The sequence below is a fragment of the Protobothrops mucrosquamatus genome, unplaced genomic scaffold (assembly GCF_001527695.2).
Source record: "Protobothrops mucrosquamatus isolate PMUCROS unplaced genomic scaffold, P.Mucros_1.0 scaffold156, whole genome shotgun sequence".
Lineage (NCBI taxonomy): Eukaryota > Metazoa > Chordata > Lepidosauria > Squamata > Viperidae > Protobothrops > Protobothrops mucrosquamatus.
The window spans coordinates 768,733-781,553 of NW_015386520.1; the positions used below are offsets into that span (position 1 = coordinate 768,733).

Sequence of the window (12,821 nt, forward strand, 5' to 3'; positions counted from 1 at the left end):
CATGCCTCTGTAACCATTCTGCAATGTAGAGGCATGTTGTAACATGCTTTCTTGGTTCCAAGATGTCAGGCTTGACCTCAGGCCATTATAGTCCAGACCCCATATAGTTTAAGGATCTTCATGACTCAGGAGTATTTTGATTAGTACCTCCATTATATTTGGCTTTCAACTCTATAGTTATCCAAGATTGTATCTACTTTCTGATCTTTGGTGTATGGACAACCGAAGAGCAGTAATTGGTATGTCTACCTTCTATAGCTTTTGTAGCTAGATATTTTATATATAAGTATAAATCTATATATTTTATATATAAAGGCTCCTCCATTTGAGACTATCCACAGATATCATCTGATATAATCAGAGTCATATGTCTGAGCAATGGTATGGAATAAATGCAATATGCAAGGTGCCAGGTGATCTGAAGCATTTAACAACAGAGAATAATAATTTTCTATGTTGACAAGAAGTTGACATCAGATGATAGGTCAAGAACAGTATCTACATGCATAAACAATGGTGCCACTATGTGTCAAAAACAGCAAAAAAATGTGAAGATAATATTTTATTCCAGAGAATCTCAAATGAACTATTATGACAGCTGTAGATTTAGAGAACCATGTGGAAGGGCAATACCTAATCCAAAGGAAAGCCAATAAGCTTGTGTCTTCACTTTAAAACTTAGAAAACGATGAAAAAATGAAATAGGCATCCTTTAAACCCATTAGTGAAAAATAGTGTCCCTTTACAAGGAGGGGAAGAATGAGAAACCTTATGGATTTTTTGGACTGATAGGAAATAATTCACACTCCAAAGATCAAAACCGATACACCATTTTTCTCTTCAGTATAGTAATATATCACAAAATTCATATTTCAGCTTAAAGTGTGGAAGCCTTTCAGTGCGCCTTTAGGAAGTAGCATGCACATCTTCCTTTAATACATATAATTAATAATAATTAACACACACACATTGAGAACCAGGCTTGTGCACTAAACAGTAAACCAGTTTTTGAATTTAATTGAGGATATCGTCAGTTTTACTACTAAGGGTCCTTCTCTGTCAAACAGCAGGTCTTTAATGCATGCCCTTGCTTTCTGCATGAGACCTGTGGAGTAGAGCCAGGCATGCTGATGAAGGGTGATAGTGTCAGCCATAGTTTTAAATGCACAATTACCAATGAAACTGGCAGTGTTTTTCTCCTGCTGAGAAACCCATGTTGCTTTTTCTTGGAAGAGTTTAACAATGTCCTTTTTTCTTGTAAATACTTACCATGCCAACCGATATTCATGGCTCCATAGGAGGGTAGATAGACAGAACTTAGCAATGGACATGTCCTTTTTACCACAAATGAATATACTAACTACCAATGCCTGCAATGATTTGGTAGCTCACTATTGCTTTATTCAGATCCAGGAAGTGCAGATACCCAAAAAGCAGAAACTCTTATATCACCCTTCTATAGCTCCTGGCAGTGTGCAAGACTTTGGAGCCTTTCCACAGACACCAGACAGTGCAAATTACATTAAACAAGTTACATTCAGTTGCATGGTACCTGAATAAATAGGCCATTAGGAAATCCCTCACACAGTTGTAGGTTCAAATTTAGAACTACAATAGACTCAAAATGTATCTCATCATAGCTCATCTTCTGGGCAGGATATTTTAACAGATTCATTGAGTCAAGTCACCTGCTCTCTCATGACTAGCATCTGCAACCAACTGTAATTGTCATCTTGCTTCACTGTGGGAACAGGCGAAGATAGAAATGTTTGCAGCCCAGAACAGATAGAATACTGAGAATTCCACTGGGGCCAGCATCAGTTCTAGTTCATCACTTTCAATTCTGTTGGTCAGATGTCTTTGTTTTATCCCATTCTACTGTTTTCTTTCCTTTGTCTTGATGAAGATGTTTTATGGATTGTACCTTTATATCATTCCTTTATTCTTGGTTCGCTTTTTTCCCTCCTTGGGACCTAAGCAGAATTCCATTGTCACCATGCACACCATACCCTAATTCACATGCAGAAAGGGTAACACAGTAACCTAACTTAACATCTGAACCTTCAGTATCCACTTGGGAGCATCACAAAGGCTGAGTTCTCAAATACCACTAGATTATGAATGCAGTATAGAAACTTGAAAAACCATAGAGATTCAAAGAACTATAATGTTAATGATTCTCAAATTTTGGGGCCATTAAGGCATAAACCTGCTTAATTGTTTCCTTGAACATATTCTAGATTTCTTCCTATCTCCTCCATTCTTCTTCCAGGGCTAGCCTTGTAGCTACCTCTAGAGGCCCGTTTCAAAGAGTGTCACTTTCCACATATTCTACTATTAGATGTTTCTTTAAAAGTTGTTCAAATTTTTCGTCCCCTCCAGTTTTATTCTAGTATGGAACTTTTCTCCGATTTTGATGGGTGTAATGGAAAGGCCTTCACGTCAGTGTCTTTGTGCCTTTTATGTTTATTGTTAAGACAGGATTTCTAATTGGCATCCCTTTCACATGCAAAACCATTAAACTTTGTCTTGTGGGTTGTGATGAGCTGCCTCTGAAACATCGTTGCATTTTATAGCTAGGTGTTTCTTTACTTCTCAAACTTTTTGAAATGTCAGTCTGGCACTTCCCTCCCTCTGCCCCGAACAGAGCAATTAATTGGAAAGGAACTAAGTCATTTGGATATGCTTTAGGCTCTTGTTTTCTTTTGTCTAACCCCATACTATGTGGACCAAATTTGTGTCAGAGTTTCTTGGTATCAACAAGCCTTTCTCAAATTAGATGAATTGCAGCCATTAGTCTCTTTTGTTAGTTCATTGATAAGATATTTTTTGTCACAAGACCAGCAGCTTTAACCATACACCTTAGAGTGGTCTCCTCCTGGGCAAACATATGAGAATGATTTGCTTTGAACAAGAATGCTTGTTCAGGAAAGCAAACCTATCCCCAATGTGTTCACAATCAAGTGTGCCTTTTTAGGTAAAAAGTTTATTACTCACCCATCTGTGTGAATCACAGAGATCGTGATGAAGAATAGCTTATATACTCTTATGACTTTCAAATCTTCAGAGATGGAAGAATGGAGTCTAATATATCAGTTAGACAAAGCAATAACAATAGCAACAGAACTTAGACTTATATACCGCTTCACGGTGCTTTAGCGCCCTCTCTAAAGAGTCAGCCTATTGCCCCCAACAATCTGGGTCCTCATTTTACCCATCTTGGAAGGATGGAAGGCTGAGTCAACCTTGAGCCTGTGAGAATTGAACTGCTGGCAGCCGGCAGTCAGCAGAAGTAGCTTACAATACTGCATTCTAACCACTGTGCCACCACAACTCACTTACAATCTCTATTCTATGTATTCCAATATAACCTTTATTTGAAGAGGATAATAATGTGTAGGCCTCAGCCTGTCATTCTGACTGCAGCAGAGAGGTTGAATAAGTGCAGCGCAAGCTGATGGTCTCTTTTTACTTCTTTTCTTAATTACGCATTCATTTATGTTGTGGGTTTATCAGTCTTTTTCTTCTCAGAAATCTATTCTACTCAAAAACCACTGACAATTAGAATCCAAAAGTGTCGTGTTCCAGGTATACGCTTCATAATTATATCACATTCACGGAGCTGTATGTACATTCACTTCATGCAAGTTCAGCTGTACGCATGATTTTTATTTTAGGTTATGTAAAGGTTCCAGTATATTTTAGGCATTACATATAAATGTAGAAAGACAGAACTCCTCAATACCCCCCAAAATGTATTTTTTTTCCAGTTCTGTAGAGCTATTCATCCATTACATGTTCCATGATTAATATGACAAATGTACCAAAAAAATTATAAATGTTCATTCAAATAAACTTAATGTAGTTCTCTTTAATTTGTAAAGCATGTAAATTAAGTTCTAATTACAAACAATTATTTCCTTGTCTTTCTTTTCCTCAGACTGAGCTGCAATACTTAAATGATCTGCCAATCCCAGGGCAAAAGATTTATCCTCAAAACAGATATTGCTGAAGAGACAGAGGCTCTCAGATGTTTTTGGAACAAAGTTCTAATGCAGTTGATCTCAAACAAGTTCTTCTCAACACAGCTGACTGCTTGAGTGCTGCTATATCAATGATTTCTTTTATCTTTACTGAATGACTGATGTGCACACTTTCCCTCTTCACACTGAGTCCCCTCAATCCCTTGTGCAGACTTCCTATAAATATATTTAACATGTCAGAATTTCTTGCTTTGCTCTTAAGCAGAAAAATCATTACCATCATTCATTCAACTGGGAGATCCCTTTTGATGTGCAAGTAAAAGAGGAACAGCGGGCTGATGCCTCTAACGTTTGAGACTTGTATAAATGGTCCCTCTCTTTCACTGTAAGGTGGCCTTGGACTGTAAAGAATTGCCAGGTGAATGCCAAATGAAGGCCCAGGTGGCTGGAAACTACTAGGTGGTCATAATGGGAGTTTAAAACCATTTCAATTAAGACCTTTTCATTTATTTATCTGTATCAAATATTAGTCTGGGAGATGCTAGTAAATGAAAATGTAAGTTTTATTTTTAAGTCTAATATTGCTCAAGTGGAGAGGTTTATTGATCATCAGTTTTCTTGTTTTAATGGGCGCCATATTTAAGGAAGGTATAGTACAAAAAGTTACAGAAACTACAGGGTTGCCTATATCTTCCTACCTTTTTCCTATATCTATATTAAATAAATGCTTGCAAAAAAAAATCTTATTCTTCCTACAAACCTAGTTGAATCATTTGTGAATGAACCAACATTTATGTATTCTCCCACCTAATTGGAAAGGAACTAATAAGATAATGGATGTTACGACTCCACATTTCAGCTTTTAAGCTGGAAGCCTATTTTATGTAGGAAGAGAAAATAGTGGAAAAGAAAATGGAAGGGTTTTTTGAAGATTTAGAGATAAAAATAAACTTGTTCTGTATTTCTAAGTAATCCCATGATAGGGTCATTAGGCAACCACCATCACCAACTGGGGGTATTGGAAAATAAGAGCTTAATTCAGTTGGCAAAGATATGTTTTTAAGTGTGAAATTCCAGAAAACTAAATGTTTATGTTGCTAGAGTAGTAATTGGCCCAGTACAATCCCTAGTAGCAGTCTCAGTGGGTCATAGGTTGATGGGAAGACAGAATATTTGGGCAGCTGGTTCTGTCTGTGTTTTTTCATCCTACATATGATCTATTATCCAGACCCCCTATCATCAAGGAAGTACAGCCAGAGACATTGGTTTTCAAAACAATGTTTTCTCACCTGAATGACCTCAGTGTTTGTGCATGTGTGATTGTTTCCCCCTGCCCCCCTGGGCCAAGTTTTAAATAGGGTAAGATGTGGCTAGTGCAACTTTGCTTGTATATTCAGTCCTGCTCCTTCCTGCTGTTTTCCCCAAATATTTTAGTGCTGTTTGTTTCTGAACAAACCAAATACTGGCCAGATAATCTTGACGTATAAAGTATGTTTTCATAGAGAAAGTTTCCATTCTAAAGAAAAAGCTGAAATTGAGCTATTCGGATACAACGAAGATAAATCATTCATTGCCATGAAAGTGGCCGCAAAAGGAAGACTTTTTTCCTTTCAACTTCACCCTGCATGAATTGAAATAAACTTTCTGTTGAATCTCCAGCCCTTTACTAAGGTTTTGTTGTCCATTGGCTCTAAATATTCCACCTTGTATTTTCTCTTTCTCTTCAAAACATTAAAGGATTGATTGAATATGTAATTCTCACATATCTAAAATGAAATTTGCTTTGGAATGAATACTAACTTGGAATTGTGAATTGTATATTCACAGTGGAAGCAAATTGGAGCACAGTTAAATTTCAGTCATAGGGAAAATTCTTACTTTAAAAATTTGTATTTCTAATACTTGCAGTTGATTATTTGAAACAAAAATGTTCAATTAGGGACACAGCTGAATAAAGGAATCCCTTGCAATAATAGTGAGCCATTTTCACTGTTCCATCATCAGGGAAGCTGAGCATTTTAAAGATTATATTAAGAATTTATGTACGTTTATTACATTAGAATGGGATAAGCACCCCACTATGCAGTTAACAAAATCTATTTTGATTAAATAAGAGACTAAGGAAAAGCTTCTTGTGTATTCCTCTTTTCTGGTCTCACAGATAAGAATCTTTTTGGGCCTGTATGAGTAGTGGGATTTCACACTACCCAAAATTAAACGTTTGGGGATTTTACTCTTTCTGAGTGAAATTCTAATGCATCTAGTAACAGCATCATCAAGAGAAATGGTGGTCTGTGTGTAATTTCCTGCTGCCCTCTTGGTTTGGGAAAATCTTTAAAAACTATTACTTTTTTTAATCTTAAACAGCCTGTGTGATACATTTTAACATTGTGAGCTATACATTATTTTTTCTTTCCCTTCCTAAATAATTAAATTATTATTTTCCTGAAACAGAAAACCTTCCAAAGAGTTCTTCTTCACACTATATCTAGATAATCCTTAACCTTCATTTTTCTGACATTGACCCCATCTATCCAGCTGAAAGTGAAACAACAATAGTAATGAAAGCACAATTGTCTCCCTCATGCTGACTCCAACTGGGTTTGGATGCCTAGAATGCACATTCAGGAATGCACATTTATCTCTGATAAAATAATTTTGGCTTCCTCCTGATTTATATCATGTCTACTGGAGTAAAACATAGATGCAACTCATCCTTTATAGAGCACCATAGGGAAATTTCTGTTGGTGTTTCTGTCTGCTTCAAAGTCATAGCCTTTTTAAGATTTTGTAGCAGTTTTGTTTTTTAGCAAAGTTACATATCAAAGAGATAGCCTAGTTTTCCAAAATAGTTTTACAAAATGTAATTGGACTGTAGCTCTTCTGTTTTTAGTGACAGTGCTCATTCAAGTAAATGCAATTATTTAGTGGCCTTTCAGTGGTACCAGATAGCTCAGAAATGGGGCCTTTGATAAACCTTATAATTGTCCATGCTATGTAATATTTTCTGATGCTTTTTTCTGGAACACCTGCAAATTGTCTGGTACAGTCACATTTCTAGATGCAGAAATATCTGTACAGAATATTAGAGGTCTTTTCTTGAAGATGTGGCTCATAGGTTGACTTGTTAAAAGCACAACATTTAATACTCACAGTAAAAAAAATCAAAAATTCAAATCACTAATCTTTTTTGCATATATATTCAGGATTTAGTCCAACATTAAATGTTGAGCAAGGCATAGTGAAACTATTATGGCTATGAGAAGCTGCATCAGAAAAATAAAACTGAAAAACCATGAAGATGGATTGTAGAAACTAAAACTTTTTGATCAAAAGATTCACATTTATTTTGCATGCTTTTAAGTAAACATTCACTACAAAGAGGGTTACAAACATCTCATTTGTTCCTCAGTTATTTTTAAAAGTGTAGCCCTGACAATCCCTGTCTATTGGTTTGGCTAATTTGACTAAGGGAAAAAGGAAATTGCTGCTAATCCACACAACAGAATATAACAGTAAACCTTTTTAATATCTTCACTCTAAAAGTGTAATTGTCAAATCATATTTTTCATAACACAAAGGAATAGGATGCTACTTCAAAATCTGGTAAAAATGAATCATGGCAATGTCTCTAATAACTTGTTCCTGTTTGAAAATAAGCACCTCAAAGATCAATATATGTTTATTGCAACTGCAGGAAATGCAAAAAATTCATACACAGGTGATTAGCAAGCAAATATATGGTCTTATTTGTAACACTGCTCTTTGTTCTTTTGTTTCTATATCTTGTGAGTGCTTTGGAATTTTTGTGAATATGTTTTGGTGATGTGTAGCTTATATACTAGTGTTCACTTGAGCTAGGGTCATGATAAGTGTTTTTTTTTTAAAAAAAAAACAAAACCTAACTCATCAGAAAAAGAATATAAAGACAAGATTAAGCTGTGAATTCTCTAAGTGTTTTTATTTCTGGACTCTTAAATGAAAAGTCTGTTATCCAAATGCTGTAGCACTGACTTGCGACAGCTTCCCCCTTGAATATGTTATTAATATTATAGTAACCTATTACACTGTCCAGAATAAGTAGAGACGGTGTATTCTTCAAAACAGAAAATATTTACTAAATGAATCCTACAAAATATTTCACTGAAATATATTATTAGTTTGGAAGATACCCTAGAAGAAGCTATTTAAATAATGCTATTGATACAAACATGTAAGATCCAGAATTATTTAGATTATACATTCTTACCGTCTTCACTAGTCACATCCACTTCAGAATTTCAACTTTGGCCTAACTGCTCTTTTTATACATCTATTTGCATACATATTCAAATTTTCATATATATGTGCATTCAGATTAATTTTCAAGAATGATTTTTCCCAATGATAGAACCCTCACAGCTTAAAGCACTCAGATTCAGTATTATAGGGAACATCTACTTCTAAAATAAGGGGAAGGAACAGTTAATTCAATTATTCCAGTCCAAAGTTGCAGATTTTATTTTTATCATTTAGCCATGTAAGTGAAGGAGGGACATTAGGTAACATACTCGTGTTATGCAGCACAAGTCAGTGGCTAGGGGTTTAGAGTTAATCATATCCTAATGCCTATTGCAAGATATTTACAGACATTAATGGGGAGAGAAAATAAATGGGTAATAGGAACCCATTAGTAAAAAATTTTTTATGTGGATATGTGTACACATGCATGATGATTTGTGCTTAAATAGCCGGTGTGACATGTTCTGCGCCGACCCAGCCACATGTGCCCTACCCAGCCACACCCACTCGTCCCTGCCCACCTGGCCGCACTGAGTGAGCGGCATGGAGTTAGCTGCACCCAGTCCCTATGCCCACCCAGCCTTGTCAACCCAACTGTCAGGACGTCCTCGGTGCGCAGGAAAAATTCAGCAGGCAAGGTACGATTGACAGACGGTTTATTCCGTACAGGAGAAAAGTCAGCGCTGGGAGTGAAGTGCTCCCAGCGCTTTATATAGCTTCTCTGCTTCAGAGCCCCACCCCCCCAGTCTGCAAGCCAGCATCCGGCGTACAGAGCACATAAACGGCCATTCGGGTCCTCGCCTCCTTCCTTCGCCACAGATGCGTATCGGATGGCCTGCTGGAGCAGGGCCCAGATAGGTTTTTGGTGTCCATTCAAGCACCGCAATCCGGGCTTCCAGGAGCCAGGTGGCTGCCAGGGGGCCCTTCCCCCTCGCTGAGGAATCGCCTCTCCCCTTGTCAGCGTCTTTGGCGCTGGACAGCTGACAGCGTCCCAGTGCTGGCCCCGATATCGCACCTGCCGCAGGGATTCCCCTCAGTGTCTTCGGCGCCGGACAGCTGACGGTGTCCTGGCGCTGGCCCCGACGTCAGCTGACGTGCTCCCGTCTGCTGGCAGTCCCAGTGGTGGCTCCAGCCGGCGAATAGGGTGGTTGGGAGGCTGCGGTGGCGCCGAGCTCCTGTACTCAACAGCTGGCAGCCTCCCGGACCCAGTCTCGGTGTGGTGAGTCCTGGCAGCGGTCCCGGCCAGCGAGGTGAGCAAATGGGAGGTGGTGGTCTGGCGTTGAGTCCCCCCTCCCTCCTTTGTGTGCCTGCACCTGTGTGGCTTCCCCGATTTTCACCAGGGCCTCCTTAACCGCACTCCACACACTCCCCATGTGCGTCATCCACTCCCTGGGTTGGCAGGGCAAGGGATCCCCTTGGTTGTACTCGGGTATGAGGACAAAGTCTCTTCCATGCACCATCCAAAAGGGAGTAAACCCGGTGCTACTATGCACCGCATTATTATAGGCCACCTCAGTGAATGCCAACTGGTCCACCCAGTCTGTTTGCTGGTAGGACACATAGCTTCGCAAATAGCGTTCCACCATGGCGTTTGCCCGTTCTGTTGCCCCGTTGGTACTGGGATGGTACACCGAGCTGAGACCCTGGGACAACCCGATGAACCGGACAAACTCGCACCAGAAGCGAGCCGTGAATTGCACCCCCCGGTCCAAAATGATCCATCGGGGTACTCTATGCAGGCGGTAGATGTGTGTAATGAACAGCCTGGCCAGCCTCTGGGTAGACGGCAACCCTTTACATAGAGCAAAGTGTGCCTGCTTGGAGAAAAAGTCTACAATAGTCCAGATGACTCCTGGGATTCACTCACCACGGCTGCAGGCTGTGGGTCCTGCTGCTTGGGCCTTACCGATGGCTGGGCATCCCCTGGCTCTGCAGTAGGTGTTGGTGCTGCAGCTCCGGCTGGCTTAACCTCCTCTGCCGCCGGGGCAGTCCCTTGTGTTCCCTCTGCCATTCCCTAAACAGCACAGGAATTGGAAAAGATGAACAAGAAAGTTGAGCACTGACTTACTGTCAAGACGTCCTTCTCGGTGCGCAGGAAAAATTCAGCAGGCAAGGTACGACTGACAGACAGTTTATTCTGTACAGGAGAAAAGTCAGCGCTGGGAGTGAACTGCTCCCAGTGCTTTACATAGCTTCTCTGCTTCAGAGCCCCACCCCCCAGTCTGCAAGCCAACATCCGGCGTGCAGAACACATAAGCGGCCATTTGGGTCCTCGCCTCGTTGCCTCACCACAGACATGTATCGAATGGTCTGCCGGAGCAGGGCCGAGGTAGGCTTTCGGCATCCATTCAAGCACCACGATCTGGGCTTCCAGGAGCCAGGTGGCTGATGCCAGGTGGCCCTTCCCCCTCACCAAGGCATCACTGCCTCTCCCCTTGGTCCGCCGCCTCCCACAGCACTGTGCCACCCATTCCTGCCCCGCACCATGGGCCGCGGGGATTCCCTCGTCAGCGTCTTCGGCACCGGACAGCTGACAACGTCTTGGCGCCGGCTCCGACATCAGCTGACATGCTCCCGTCCGCTGGCAGTCCCGGCGGTGGCTCCAGCTGGCGAAGAGGGTGGTCGGGAGGCCGCCGCAGTGCCAAGCTCCTGCATCCAACAACTGGCGGCCTCCCGGACCCGGTCTCAGTGTGGTGAGTCTTGGTGGCACTCCTGGCCAGCGAGGTGAGCAAACAGGAGGCGGCGGTCCGGCGTGGAGTCCCCCCTCCCTCCTTCGTGTGTGGGGCCCACTGGGTTCGACACCATCTACACCACCTGGTTGCGCATGCTCACCCAGCCACACTCACCTGGCTGCTGTGAGTTGTCCTAGACCCGTCTGAAAATATTACCAGTCCCCAAGAGTCGAGACTGATTCAAAGTCACATAAAAAAAGGAAGTAAGATCATCTTTCTGAATCACACATGTTTGTGGGTTTTTGTCATATCTCCCCTCCTTTTCTTTTATTTTATATCACAGCTCATTTATTTCATTTTTCTTTAAGATTTTCCTGAAGATCTGGGATGATTCAAAGTGGCCAGGTCAATATGGATGGGTGGGCGCAACCAGGTGAACACAGCTGGGTCAATGCGACTGGGTGGGTGTGAGGGAGTGGGTGCAGCCAGCTCTGACTCTGCCCACAGTCAGGAGTTTGATCCTAACAGGCTCAAGATTTATTTAGCCATTCATCCTTCTGAGGTCGGTAAAATGAGGACCCAGATTGTTGGGGGCAATAGGCTGACTCTATAAACTGCTTAGAGAGTACTGTAAAGAGGTATATAAAGTTAGTTGTCAACGCTGCAAATACTGTATATTCTTGCTTTGACAACATGCAGAGCTGTCTGGCATTTTTATAGTTAAACCAGGCAGAAGGGGAAAAGAAACCGGAAGTAAATCACATCTTCCAAGTTGATTGGAAGATGTGAACCATGACCCCAAAGAAAGGTGGGAGGGAAATGCTTAGAAATATATGCATAGNGGAAAAGAAGCCAGTTCTAAGCATTTCCTCCATATTGTGCTGACGTATCTGTAACAATAGTAAATGCTTTTAGGAGAAAATATGCCTGAAAGTCCTTTTTAGTGTTTTGTTAATCAGACATATGACATTAGTGCTATTTAAAGGTCCTGGAGACAAAGCTTCACAGTAGCAGAAAGTTGATTGTTCTTGCCATATTTATGCTCAGAAACAAAATCCTTAAAAATTGCGAAGGTTTATAATTTAATTCACTAGGAAACGGTGGTGCAGAGTCAGGTGGTTGTTTGGAAAGTAGAAAAAGTATAATGATTAGAAATGGAATAATAACTTCCAAAATACAAGGAAATCTGTCATATGATCACTCTCGTACATAATATTTCACAGCTATGCAGATTATCAGGCAGGAATCGCTTCAAACTGGTATCTACAAATTGGAGGCAATCTCTTTCACATTCTGAGATCAGAAAGGGACTGGGGCCAATAAACATTTTATTAATGCAATATTATCCTTGATGGTTGGCTTCAGAAATCACTGAAGAGATTCTCACATAATAAACCATAATTTGGTTTATTATCAATCAATTAATGAGGTACAATTGGACATAAGTTAAGCCATAAAGAAGAAAATCAAATTTGTGCAATGCCAAAACCAGGTAAATGTGTTTCTTCCCTTATTTTTAAATTTACAATAGGCTTGCTCAAGTTGAAGTTTTCCAACTCTATTAGATGTATGCCAGGCTAACGATAGGGGGAAGTTGAAGTCTGGCAAACTGGAGATTACCACCCAAAATTAGGGAAGGCTGTTTTATAAAGTCCATTCCTCAGCATTATTGCTGAAGTACTTTTGAAAGTTTAGATATCACCTATGAAATTGGGCATCCCAATAAATCCCTAAGGAACAGAAGGTGACCAACCTTGATATGGTGGTACAAAGTTAAACACAGCCAGGAGTATATAAATGTTTGCATGCAATTGTAATTATTCTGGGACTGAAGAGAAGAAGGACAGTTTCTGATTCCTTGCCTGTCATTTGATATACTGGACAG

The 12,821-nt window shown here is 40.5% G+C and overlaps 1 protein-coding gene across 1 annotated transcript in view; it reads left to right on the forward strand.

Moving 5' to 3' along the window:
* Positions 1–5,950, forward strand: part of BTRC (beta-transducin repeat containing E3 ubiquitin protein ligase) — a 160,466-nt gene extending 154,516 nt beyond the window's left edge. The window contains exon 16 of the mRNA XM_015813435.1: positions 3,941–5,950. The gene's annotated coding sequence lies outside the window, so the exon portion shown is untranslated. The remainder of the gene's footprint in view (positions 1–3,940) is intronic.
* Positions 5,951–12,821: the final 6,871 nt, after the last annotated feature.